General features: G+C 38.8%; 1 long non-coding RNA gene across 1 annotated transcript; it reads right to left on the bottom strand.

Moving 5' to 3' along the window:
• Positions 1 to 254: 254 nt before the first annotated feature.
• Positions 255 to 11,202, bottom strand: LOC139761993 (uncharacterized). The gene is made up of 3 exons (XR_011715659.1): positions 11,073 to 11,202; positions 9,757 to 9,822; positions 255 to 4,899 (listed from the first exon to the last, which is right to left on the bottom strand). It is a non-coding gene; the product is annotated as an uncharacterized lncRNA (long non-coding RNA).
• Between the last annotated feature and the right edge of the window lie 1,009 nt (positions 11,203 to 12,211).

The following is a 12,211-nucleotide window of genomic DNA, read 5'->3' as shown; positions in this document are numbered from 1 at the left end:
TTCACTATACAAGAAACAGTAAGCAAGTATGACAAAATCTAAGATTTTCACTAATCCAAAAGCATGCACTTTATGTAGGGAAGCAATGCAATCCCTGAAAACAAAAACATTAATTCAAGACAAACACAGCATTACAACTAATTTCCCACTTTCCAATTCCCATTTTTTCACCAAGTTGAGTACTCTACTCAAACTAAATTCCTTATCAAGACCAGAAAACATAATGAATATTTTGGGCTAAAGAAAGAAGCCTCTCATGTTTACATTAATTCATAAAACAATTTCATATAAAATATACATAATATTATACATATAATTATCACATGCAAATTAAGAATGCCATTCATAAGATGATGGAGCAATTGTTTGACAACATAAAGACCTCCATATGTATGACTAATCATGTCAGCCACAGGTGTCCTACATGTTTCCCTTTTCTGGTGTTCCATGAATCTAATTATCACTTACACCATCTACCACATCTACAGCAGAGGTCATTAAAAAAGAAGAAGTTATGTGCATGTTTCACTCATCCCAGTCATCCAAGTAGTTCATCTACATAAGGTCATTTTTGTACATCCTATTTCTGTCTATTCCCTGTTTTCCTCCATATACATACCACTTCACATAAAGATACTATGTTAACATTCTTCAAGTTCCACCTTTAATTTACCTTCCTGACCCTTTGTATGCTGTAAATTAATAGATTCTGAACATTCCTTTATTGTCCTTCCTCTACTACGTACTTACTTTTGCATGATCAAATTTCTTTCTTGATAAAATCTCCCACTCCTAAAACCCCTTCTCAGGTACTCTCGCTTTCAAATATTCAAATTCAAATACAGGAGATAATATCATTCCATGTCTTTTCTCATCTATCTTTAAAAGATATCATGAAACAAGCTTCTCACACTGTTTAAACATGTAAAATTTCTTCCTAATATCACTGTATCCTTAAAAATACATTGAAGTACAAGAATGAGAAACAGTTAAGTAGCACTAAGAAAGATGAGATGGGAACCAGAGATTCTGGAAACACTTCCCATTCACAACTTGTCGGAATAGAGAGCAGGACATCAAACAAACTGAAAACAAATCACTAACTTAAGACTGCATTTTTTCTGACCAGACAGGAAATGAAACTACCTTATTGGTATTTGAGCTTATCAAGAATAAGCAATCAATACAGAGTTGCCTGTCAATGACAACCAGCAGTTTCCCTCAAAATGATGGGGGGTATTGCCAAGCTTAGATAAAAGCATGACATCTGCTTTCACTTCCAACATATTAAGCCATACACCAAGAACAACAATCCAGTGGGGGTATGCTTATTAAGCATACACCAAGAACAACAATCCAGTGGGGGTATGCTTATTAAGCATACACCAAGAACAACAATCCAGTGGGGGTATGCTGTGTGTTGGGTAATTGAAACCAACATATTGCACATTTCATATGTGTCTAAGTGAAGGAATGTCTAGAAAAAATACATACTCTCTGTAACGTACACGAACAGTGGAGACACTTACTAAAATGAAGTGTCACGCCAATCAACAAGAGGAGAGCAAAATCTTATGACATGTTTAACTTTGAATACTCAAAAGGCTGACTTCTGCAAATAAATCACGGAATGATTCAAATTATTGTCTAGAATGGGTAGATTTGGCTTTTCTTCAAAAACACAGGCAAAATTCAATTGTGGGGCATGATCATAATCTTTCAGGGATGCGATGGAAGCATGAAAGGACATGGATATAATTGGAGACTTTTGTCAAAGCCATCCCCTTGATAGGAGTTCCCAGAAAAAATGGGCATCAGAGATATTGACAAGGTAGTCTAAAATCCTGGTAAGACAAACACTTACATTCAAGGAATTACAATCAATGGAGCACAGCATTAACAACCAAGCAATAGAAAAAAGCAAATATACTCCAAAAGCTCTTTCATTGCCTGCAAGCCTTCCGAAACTTCTTCATGAGTGTGGTCACAGCAAAAGATCTGTCTCCATAATTGGTGAATTCCAGTGCCTTTTTTTTTTTTAGCCTTTAGCACCTCATCCTTAACAGGCCACTAGGGCAACTCAAGTGCAGTGTTTTCAGAGGCTCCCACTTTAATGTTCCTACCAACTACTTCTACCTAATATTACAACCCATTACTTCTACCTAATATTCAATCCTATTACTTCTACCTAATGCTTCCACTTAATGTTCCTACTTACTATTTCTACCAAATGCTCCCAGCTGATGTTTCTACCTAGTCCCTCGACCAAATGTTTCAAGCTAATGCTCCTACTCCTACCTACTACTTCAACCTATTCCTCTATCATTTTGCCAAATGGCAGGCATAGCACATAGTGCTCACTGTAGGAAAAATCTAGTATCATAAAGAATGAGTTGTGTGAGTTAAGTGTTGTCAAGTGTTGAGATGTTTGAGTTAAGTGTTGTCAAAAGTTATGCATTGTCAAATGTTATGTGTTATGTGTGAACAGAAAGCCAGTAGTCCACGTCTGTCCCAGGTAGAAAAATAAGACAGCTACCTGAGTCAGAGGAGTGCAACCTGACAATCACTGAAGCTCTGATTCACTATGCAGCCGTCACTACCCCTTCCAATACCCAGGTGGGTAATACGGGTAATATACTTCCCTGGTCATTGGACACCTACCAACTCCTATCAAAAATAATTAATAATTGGTGTGCAAAGTGAGAGGGTTAGGGAAAATAATTTGGTAAACAAAGAAGAGGTAGTAAAAGCTTTGCAGAAGATGAAAGCTGGCAAGGCAGCAGGTTTGGATGATATTGCAGTGGAATTTATTAAAAAAGGGGGTGACTGTATTCTTGACTGGTTGGTAAGGTTATTTAATGTATGTATGACTCCTGGTGAGGTGCCTGAGGATTGGCGGAATGCTTGCATAGTGCCATTGTACAAAGGCAAAGGGGATAAGAGTGAGTGCTCAAATTACAGAGGTATAAGTTTGTTGAGTATTCCTGGTAAATTATATGGGAGGGTATTGATTGAGAGGGTGAAGGCATGTACAGAGCATCAGATTGGGGAAGAGCAGTGTGGTTTCAGAAGTGGAAGAGGATGTGTGGATCAGGTGTTTGCTTTGAAGAATGTATGTGAGAAACACTTAGAAAAACAAATGGATTTGTATGTAGCATTTATGGATCTGGAGAAGGCATATGTTAGAGTTGATAGAGATGCTCTGTGGAAGGTATTAAGAATATATGGTGTGGGAGGCAAGTTGTTAGAAGCAGTGAAACGTTTTTATCGAGGATGTAAGGCATGTGTACGTGTAGAAAGAGAGGAAAGTGATTGGTTCTCAGTGAATGTAGGTTTGCGGCAGGGGTGTGTGATGTCTCCATGGTTGTTTAATTTGTTTATGGATGGGGTTGTTAGGGAGGTAAATGCAAGAGTTTTGGAAAGAGGGGCAAGTATGAAGTCTGTTGTGGATGAGAGAGCTTGGGAAGTGAGTCAGTTGTTGTTCGCTGATGACACAGCGCTTATGGCTGATTCATGTGAGAAACTGCAGAAGTTGGTGACTGAGTTTGGTAAAGTGTGTGAAAGAAGAAAGTTAAGAGTAAATGTGAATAAGAGCAAGGTTATTAGGTACAGTAGGGTTGAGGGTCAAGTCAATTGGGAGGTAAGTTTGAATGGAGAAAAACTGGAGGAAGTAAAGTGTTTAAGATATCTGGGAGTGGATCTGGCAGCGGATGGAACCATGGAAGCAGAAATGAATCATAGAGTGGGGGAGGGGGCGAAAATCCTGGGAGCCTTGAAGAATGTGTGGAAGTCGAGAACATAATCTCGGAAAGCAAAAATGGGTATGTTTGAAGGAATAGTGGTTCCAACAATGTTGTATGGTTGCGAGGTGTGGGCTATGGATAGAGTTGTGCGCAGGAGGGTGGATGTACTGGAAATGAGATGTTTGAGGACAATGTGTGGTGTGAGGTGGTTTGATCGAGTAAGTAATGTAAGGGTAAGAGAGATGTGTGGAAATAAAAAGAGCGTGGTTGAGAGAGCAGAAGAGGGTGAACAGCAAGAAAAGTGTACTCAAAAATAAGACGTCATATGCTTTAAATTCAAAACAATCTATTTCAGTAATTTTGTACAAATCAAACTCTTTCTGTAAAATAAGTTTTTCCTAAAAGAGTAAGCCACAATATCTATAATTTTTCGCTTATACCAGCATTAAATAAAACAATTATACAGTAATGCAGCGCTGTATACTCAAGTCTGGGATCTTACAGCAGCACTTAAAACATAAGACCTAAATCTAAGTGAGGTGGTTTAAAAGCATTATATGTAAAATAGTTGCCTAGTGCATGAAGCATACACATGAGAAGAATGAAAACCCCAGTTATGTCTAATAATTCATCAGGACAGGGAAATAATGAGGAAGGAGAAAATTGGGTTATACATAGGTATAGCTATGATTGTGATTTGGTGTCAACAGTTCACATAAAATAGATCTAAGAATGGACAAAATGGTGTAAGGAGAATAAAGTCTTTCTGAAAAGTATATACTTCATATACAGTATTGCTTCCAAGGGAAAATGGTACCAAAAATTCATTAAATGCCCATCTTACACCATATCTCATTCCCTTCCTGCAGTCGACTACATTTCCCACTTGTCAATTTTATATGACACACATGTTTATGAACTGCAATTTGATATCACAGCACTAGAAACCTGTTCCCAGTATCAGACACCTTCCAAAAAATATACAACTCTGAAAGAAAAATGTTGGCAAAGTAGCTAATACTAACTTGTTGATGGCATATTTAGTTATTTCCTGCTGTAAGTGTCGAATGTTGTTGCCACCTTTTGCTTCCTGAGAAAGAATCTGCAGCATCACTTGAGCGTATATGTGTGTATGCTGACCATGACACACCATTTTCTGTAGAACATTATTACATAATCATAGTACAGATATTCATTATACAAGATGTGCTCATAACTTTCTAATTCTACCAAATTTTTAAGTTACTGTAAACTGTATTAGTTTAAAGAAAATTAGCATAATGAACATCACAGAAATAGTGCATTGTCTTAGAAGAGAAATAAACAAAATGAAGCAGGGTACAGAGTGAGGATGTATAAGTAACTTATAGCAGCTGTATGAAAGTGATCCACCATATGGAACTGGAAATGAGCCAATAAAAATATATCAAGAAACTCTAGAATGTAAACACTAAGGTCTGCTGAATAACCCTAATATGAAGATCAGTCAAACTATCAAGACAAGCTCTCTATTATTACTATTATCATCATTACCTATAAGCATAGGCTGGAGTAGGTACACAGAGGTCTCTTTTTCAGTGGCTTCAGACATGTTGTCAGTCGAGTTATTTAGTGCGCACTACTAGATATCTACTTTCTTCTAACTGATTTTCTTCAACTTTTATACCACTTACCATTAAAGATCATATGCATGTATGTTGACACTATGCACATAAAGAACAAATGAAGTATATACAGGTCCTGCTCAAAGAGACACGTACAAAGGCAAATTGGGATGCCATTATGACGTCACCAGATAGCTCAGGAAGGCCCAGTTATGTGTGTATGTCATGCAAGAGTCACCAGTAGGTGAGACCCTGGTTCAGTGTGTTGTATTATGGTAATCAGCGAGATTCCTGCTCAGTGTATCACATAAGAGTCAGATCCACTCCCCCGTGTAAGTACCTTTTCAAAGAAGTCTCAGTTTCATCTAAAAATATCCTATATGAACACTTGGTGTAAACAAAATAGAATCTCAAAAGTTAGTGATAATGGCATTAGAAAGAGGTTATGATATGCCTGTCATTTCCATACCTTGGTTAGATATCAGCATTTCCATACCTTGGTTAAATATCAGCAATCAGCAATAGAGATTTCCTCACCAAATATTCAATATCTGGGTAAACTCCATGTCAAAGGGGCAGTGGAAACAAAGTAGGCATTAATGTCCTGCTCTTTGTTAAGTTCATTTGAATCTTAGTAAAAAATGTAGCCATTGAGAATGTCAACATAATTTTAGTAAAATTAAAGATAAATCACATAATAAATAGCAGAAAGACTAGCTCACAGGCTCCCAAATAGACACTAGAGGTAAACAAGAGATTTTATGATCAATTAGCAGAAATCCCTGGGGATAGGGGAGAAAGAATACTTCCCATGCATTCCTCACATGTCGTAGAAGGCAACTAAAGGGGACGGGAGCGGGGGGGCCAGAAACCCTCCCCTCCTTGTATTTTAACTTTCTAAAAGGGGAAACAGAAGAAGGAGTCACGCGAGGAGTGCTCATCCTCCTCGAAGGCTCAGATTGGGGTGTCTAAATATGTGTGGATGTAACCAAGATGAGAAAAAAGGAGAGATAGGTAGTATGTTTGAGGAAAGGAACCTGGATGTTTTGGCTCTGAGTGAAACGAAGCTAAAGGGTAAAGGGGAAGAGTGGTTTGGAAATGTCTTGGGAGTAAAGTCAGGGGTTAGTGAGAGGACAAGAGCAAGGGAAGGAGTAGCACTCCTGAATCAGGAGTTGTGGGAGTACGTGATAGAGTGTAAGAAAGTAAATTCTAGATTGATATGGGTAAAATTGAAAGTTGATGGAGAGAGATGGGTGATTATTGGTGAATATGCACCTGGGCATGAGAAGAAAGATCATGACAGGCAAGTGTTTTGGGAGCAGCTAAATGAGTGTGTTAGTGGTTTTGATGCACAAGACCGGGTTATAGTGATGGGTGATTTGAATGCAAAGGTGAGTAATGTGGCAGTTGAGGGAATAATTGGTATACATGGAGTGTTCAGTGTTGTAAATGGAAATGGTGAAGAGCTTGTAGATTTATGTGCTGAAAAAGACTGGTGATTGGGAATACCTGATTTAAAAAGCGAGAAATACATAAGTATACTTATGTAAGTAGGAGAGATGGCCAGAGAGCATTATTGGATTACATGTTAATTGATAGATGCACGAAAGAGAGACTTTTGGAAGTTAATGTGCTGAGAGGTGCAACTGGAGGGATGTCTGATCATTATCTTGTGGAGGCAAAGGTGAAGATTTATGGGGGTTTTCAGAAAAGAAGAGAGAATGTTGGGGTGAAGAGAGTGGTGAGAGTAAGTGAGCTTGGGAAGGAGACTTGTGTGAGGAAGTACCAGGAGAGACTGAGTACAGAATGCAAAAAGGTGAGAACAAAGGAGGTATGGGGAGTGGGGGAGGAATGGGATGTATTTAGGGAAGCAGTGATGGCTTGCGCAAAAGATGCTTGTGGTATGAGAAGCGTGGGAGGTGGGTTGATTAGAAAAGGTAGTGAGTGGTGGGATGAAGAAGTAAGATTATTAGTGAAAGAGAAGAGAGAGGCGTTTGGACGATTTTTGCAGGGAAAAAATGCAAATTAGTGGGAGAGGTATAAAAGAAAGAGGCAGGAGGTCAAGAGAAAGGTGCAAGAGGTGAAAAAGAGGGCAAAAGAGAGTTGGGGTGAGAGAGGATCATTAAATTTCAGGGAGAATAAAAAGATGTTTTGGAAGGAGGTAAATAAAGTGCGTAAGACAAGGGAGCAAATGGGAACTTCAGTGAAGGGGGCTAATGGGGAGGTGATAACAAGTAGTGGTGATGTGAGAAGGAGATGGAGTGAGTATTTTGAAGGTTTGTTGAATGTGTTTGAGGACAGAGTGGCAGATATAGGGTGTTTTGGTCAAGGTGGTGTGCAAAGTGAGAGGGTTAGGGAAAATGATTTGGTAAATAGAGAAGAAGTTGTAAAAGCTTTACGGAAGATGAAAGCCGGCAAAGCAGCAGGTTTGGATGGTATTGCAGTGGAATTTATTAAAAAAGGGGGTGACTGCATTGTTGACTGGTTGGTAAGGTTATTTAATGTATGTATGATTCACGGTGAGGTGCCTGAGGATTGGCGGAATGCGTGCATAGTGCCATTGTACAAAGGCAAAGGGGATAAGAGTGAATGCTCAAATTACAGAGGTATAAGTTTGTTGAGTATTGCTGGTAAATCATATGGGAGGGTATTGATTGAGAGGGTGAAGGCATGTACAGAGCATCAGATTGGGGAAGAGCAGTGTGGTTTTAGAAGTGGTAGAGGATGTGTGGATCAGGTGTTTGCTTTGAAGAATGTATGTGAGAAATACTTAGAAAAACAAATGGATTTGTATGTAGCATTTATGGATCTGGAGAAGGCATATGATAGAGTTGATAGAGATGCTCTGTGGAAGGTTTTAAGAATATGTGGTGTGGGAGGCAAGTTGTTAGAAGCAGTGAAAAGTTTTTATCGAGGATGTAAGGCATGTGTACGTGTAGGAAGAGAGGAAAGTGATTGGTTCTCAGTGAATGTGGGTTTGCGGCAGGGGTGTGTGATGTCTCCATGGTTGTTTAATTTGTTTATGGATGGGGTTGTTAGGGAGGTGAATGCAAGAGTTTTGGAAAGAGGGGCAAGTATGCAGTCTGTTGTGGTAGAGAGAGCTTGGGAAGTGAGTCAGTTGTTGTTCGCTGATGATACAGCGCTGGTGGCTGATTCATGTAAGAAACTGCAGAAGCTGGTGACTGAGTTTGGTAAAGTGTGTGAAAGAAGAAAGTTAAGAGTAAATGTGAATAAGAGCAAGGTTATGAGGTACAGTAGGGTTGAGGGTCAAGTCAATTGGGAGGTAAGTTTAAATGGAGAAAAACTGGAGGAAGTTAGGTGTTTTAGATATCTGGGAGTGGATCTGGCAGCGGATGGAACCATGGAAGCGGAAGTGGATCATAGGGTGGGGGAGGGGGCGAAAATTCTGGGAGCCTTGAAGAATGTGTGGAAGTCGAGAACATTATCTCGGAAAGCAAAAATGGGTATGTTTGAAGGAATAGTGGTTCCAACAATGTTGTATGGTTGCGAGGCGTGGGCTATGGATAGAGTTGTGCGCAGGAGGATGGATGTGCTGGAAATGAGATGTTTGAGGACAATGTGTGGTGTGAGGTGGTTTGATCGAGTAAGTAACGTAAGGGTAAGAGAGATGTGTGGAAATAAAAAGAGCGTGGTTGAGAGAGCAGAAGAGGGTGTTTTGAAATGGTTTGGGCACATGGAGAGAATGAGTGAGGAAAGATTGACCAAGAGGATATATATGTCGGAGGTGGAGGGAACGAGGAGAAGAGGGAGACCAAATTGGAGGTGGAAAGATGGAGTGAAAAAGATTTTGTGTGATCGGGGCCTGAACATGCAGGAGGGTGAAAGGAGGGCAAGGAATAGAGTGAATTGGAGCGATGTGGTATACCGGGGTTGACGTGCTGTCAGTGGATTAAATCGGGGCATGTGAAGCATCTGGGGTAAACCATGGAAAGCTGTGTAGGTATGTATATTTGCGTGTGTGGACGTATGTATATACATGTGTATGGGGGTGGGTTGGGCCATTTCTTTCATCTGTTTCCTTGCGCTACCTCGCAAACGCGGGAGACAGCGACAAAGCAAAAAAATAAAAAAAATAAAAAAAACTAAGTCGTATATGTGGCAAATTCTTTCTGTGGAAATACCTAGTATACACAGCCACATTCTACCGTGGTCAGGACAAGGTTATATTTTACCATGACATAGACGTGCACATAGTTATACTGCAATACACCCACTGTGTGGTTATGCCTTAAAAGTAATAGCTAATGCATTATTACTTTGAACACTGTGAAACATGTTCTATGTTTCCATATCAACAACGTGCCTGGTACTCTGATTACAAATCACTACAGTAACACAGTAAATAACTGTACAAGATCATCATGATATCAAATGCTGTTACATCTTACCAGAGGTTCTGCATCAGGAGCCTCATCCCAGGCATGGGTTTCAAATTCTTCCTCCATTCTTTGAACCTAAAAAGAAAAAAAAAACTCATGAAATTACACTTTCCACAACATGAAAATAGAGCCTGTGTTGGCTGCTGCATAAAGTCCAAATTATCACCAAATGATGAAAAGTGCTAATCACTTTTACCAAAACAAAAATCTATGTACTTCTCAAAAAAGTACCTTAATTGTGAGAAAATTGCATCTATGAGTAAATAAGATTTTGTTATAATAAACTAAAGAGAAATTTGCATCCATGGGTAAATAAGATTTTGACATAATAAACTTAGAATATGTGGGTTACAATATGTACATACACGATAGCTGTTTTAATTTTGTATGCATCTGCGGGTACTATCATTCAAGAAAAATTTATGTGACTGAGTATAGTAATTCCTCAACTTCTTGCATACTGTTGAAGCCCTCTATCAGAATAATTAAGAAAAAAACATGTTTGTTCAGCATTCCCTAAACCAAGCCTGACAGCCTAGCATTATGCTTCTGCGCAAACCCGAGCAAATCACGTCTAGCTGAAGGTTCGGAGAATAACATATCTATGTGGCACTTTCATGAAATGATATAAAGCTTTATTGTTTAAAACTTGATTTACACACCAAATAAAGCTCTCCAGAATTTAAACAAAGCATTGTGTGGATACATGGTGTCACCCGCCAGCAAGACCTGTATAAAATTCAAGACAGATTTTGATGAAAGTGGTACCAATGGATTTTTGAAAATCCATATTGTTGATATTGAGTAATTCTGCCCATCTTTCCTCAACTTCATGGACTTAATCACATTGTGGGGACACCACTCTATATGAGGTCTATAGTTTAAGGAACACATTAGTACCATTGTCGTCAAAATTCATCCACTGTAATACGTGTTTCCATAAACTGATGAACTGCCTCCACATTTTTCTTGTTATCTACAACAGTGTAGTGTTTTATCTCAACACTAGACTGTGTACATAGATAATAATGATGCCAAGTTGAAGAGACAATAGAAAATGCTTAAAGTACATAATTGACGTACGATAGCAGGGCACAATTATAAACAACTACACTTTATATTAGAAATACTGACAAATATCGGATAAAAATGAGTTTCAAATCACCAAAACATTATATTAACCCAAATATTGTACAAATTCAACGAGTTAAGTTTATTTCTAAAGTTTACGAATGATGCGACACCCTTATTTGAGTGTTTCATAACTACCTTACTGGATAAAAACGTATCTACTTTTTAAATGGTACGAAGGTTACATTACTCACTTATGGTTGCTGCATACAGTAGATAATCTATAATCACTTCGTTATTATGGATGAAATATACAAGAGACTTTTCCGTCCATCGCAACATAAACATTACAGAAGTCACGACGAACTTTTAATTACAGGTTGCGTTATATATTATCTCATGGCTTTTGTATTTATTTTCAGTATTAATTTCAGAATAATTTCATAAAAGCTTGTTTAGAATTTATTGAACGGAGTATTTTCTATTAGATAGCATATACTAAACCTTATTTGCATGATTCATTATATAAATTGTCCTAAAAATATTTTACGTAAGTTGTATATAAACATTTCGCCTCTCAGGACATTCTCTGATAAATCAGATTAAAATTTTAGAAATCTGAATTATCCTCCGGGCTGGTAACACGGCCCCTGTCACTAATTCAATTGTAATTACCTAGACATATTGTTTAATTTGTTTATGGATGGGGTTGTTAGGGAGGTAAATGCAAGAGTTTTGGAAAGAGGGGCAAGTATGAGGTCTGTTGGGGATGAGAGCTTGGGAAGTGAGTCAGTTGTTGTTCGCTGATGATACAGCGCTGGTGGCGGATTCATGTGAGAAACTGCAGAAGCTGGTGACTGAGTTTGGTAAAGTGTGTGGAAGAAGAAAGTTAAGAGTAAATGTGAATAAGAGCAAGGTTATTAGGTACAGTAGGGTTGAGGGTCAAGTCAATTGGGAGGTGAGTTTGAATGGAGAAAAACTGGAGGAAGTGAAGTGTTTTAGATATCTGGGAGTGGATCTGGCAGCGGATGGAACCATGGAAGCGGAAGTGGATCATAGGGTGGGGGAGGGGGCGAAAATTCTGGGAGCCTTGAAGAATGTGTGGAAGAACATTATCTTGGAAAGCAAAAATGGGTATGTTTGAAGGAATAGTGGTTCCAACAATGTTGTATGGTTGCGAGGCGTGGACTATGGATAGAGTTGTGCGCAGGAGGATGGATGTGCTGGAAATGAGATGTTTGAGGACAATGTGTGGTGTGAGGTGGTTTGATCGAGTGAGTAACGTAAGGGTAAGAGAGATGTGTGGAAATAAAAAGAGTGTGGTTGAGAGAGCAGAAGAGGGTGTTTTGAAGTGGTTTGGGCACATGGAGAGAATGAGTGAGGAAAGATTGAC

Source organism: Panulirus ornatus, chromosome 42 (assembly GCF_036320965.1).
Source record: "Panulirus ornatus isolate Po-2019 chromosome 42, ASM3632096v1, whole genome shotgun sequence".
Classification (NCBI taxonomy): Eukaryota; Metazoa; Arthropoda; class Malacostraca; order Decapoda; family Palinuridae; genus Panulirus; species Panulirus ornatus.
Note: the sequence above shows the minus strand (reverse complement) of the source record. Positions and strands in the feature narration are given on the sequence as shown.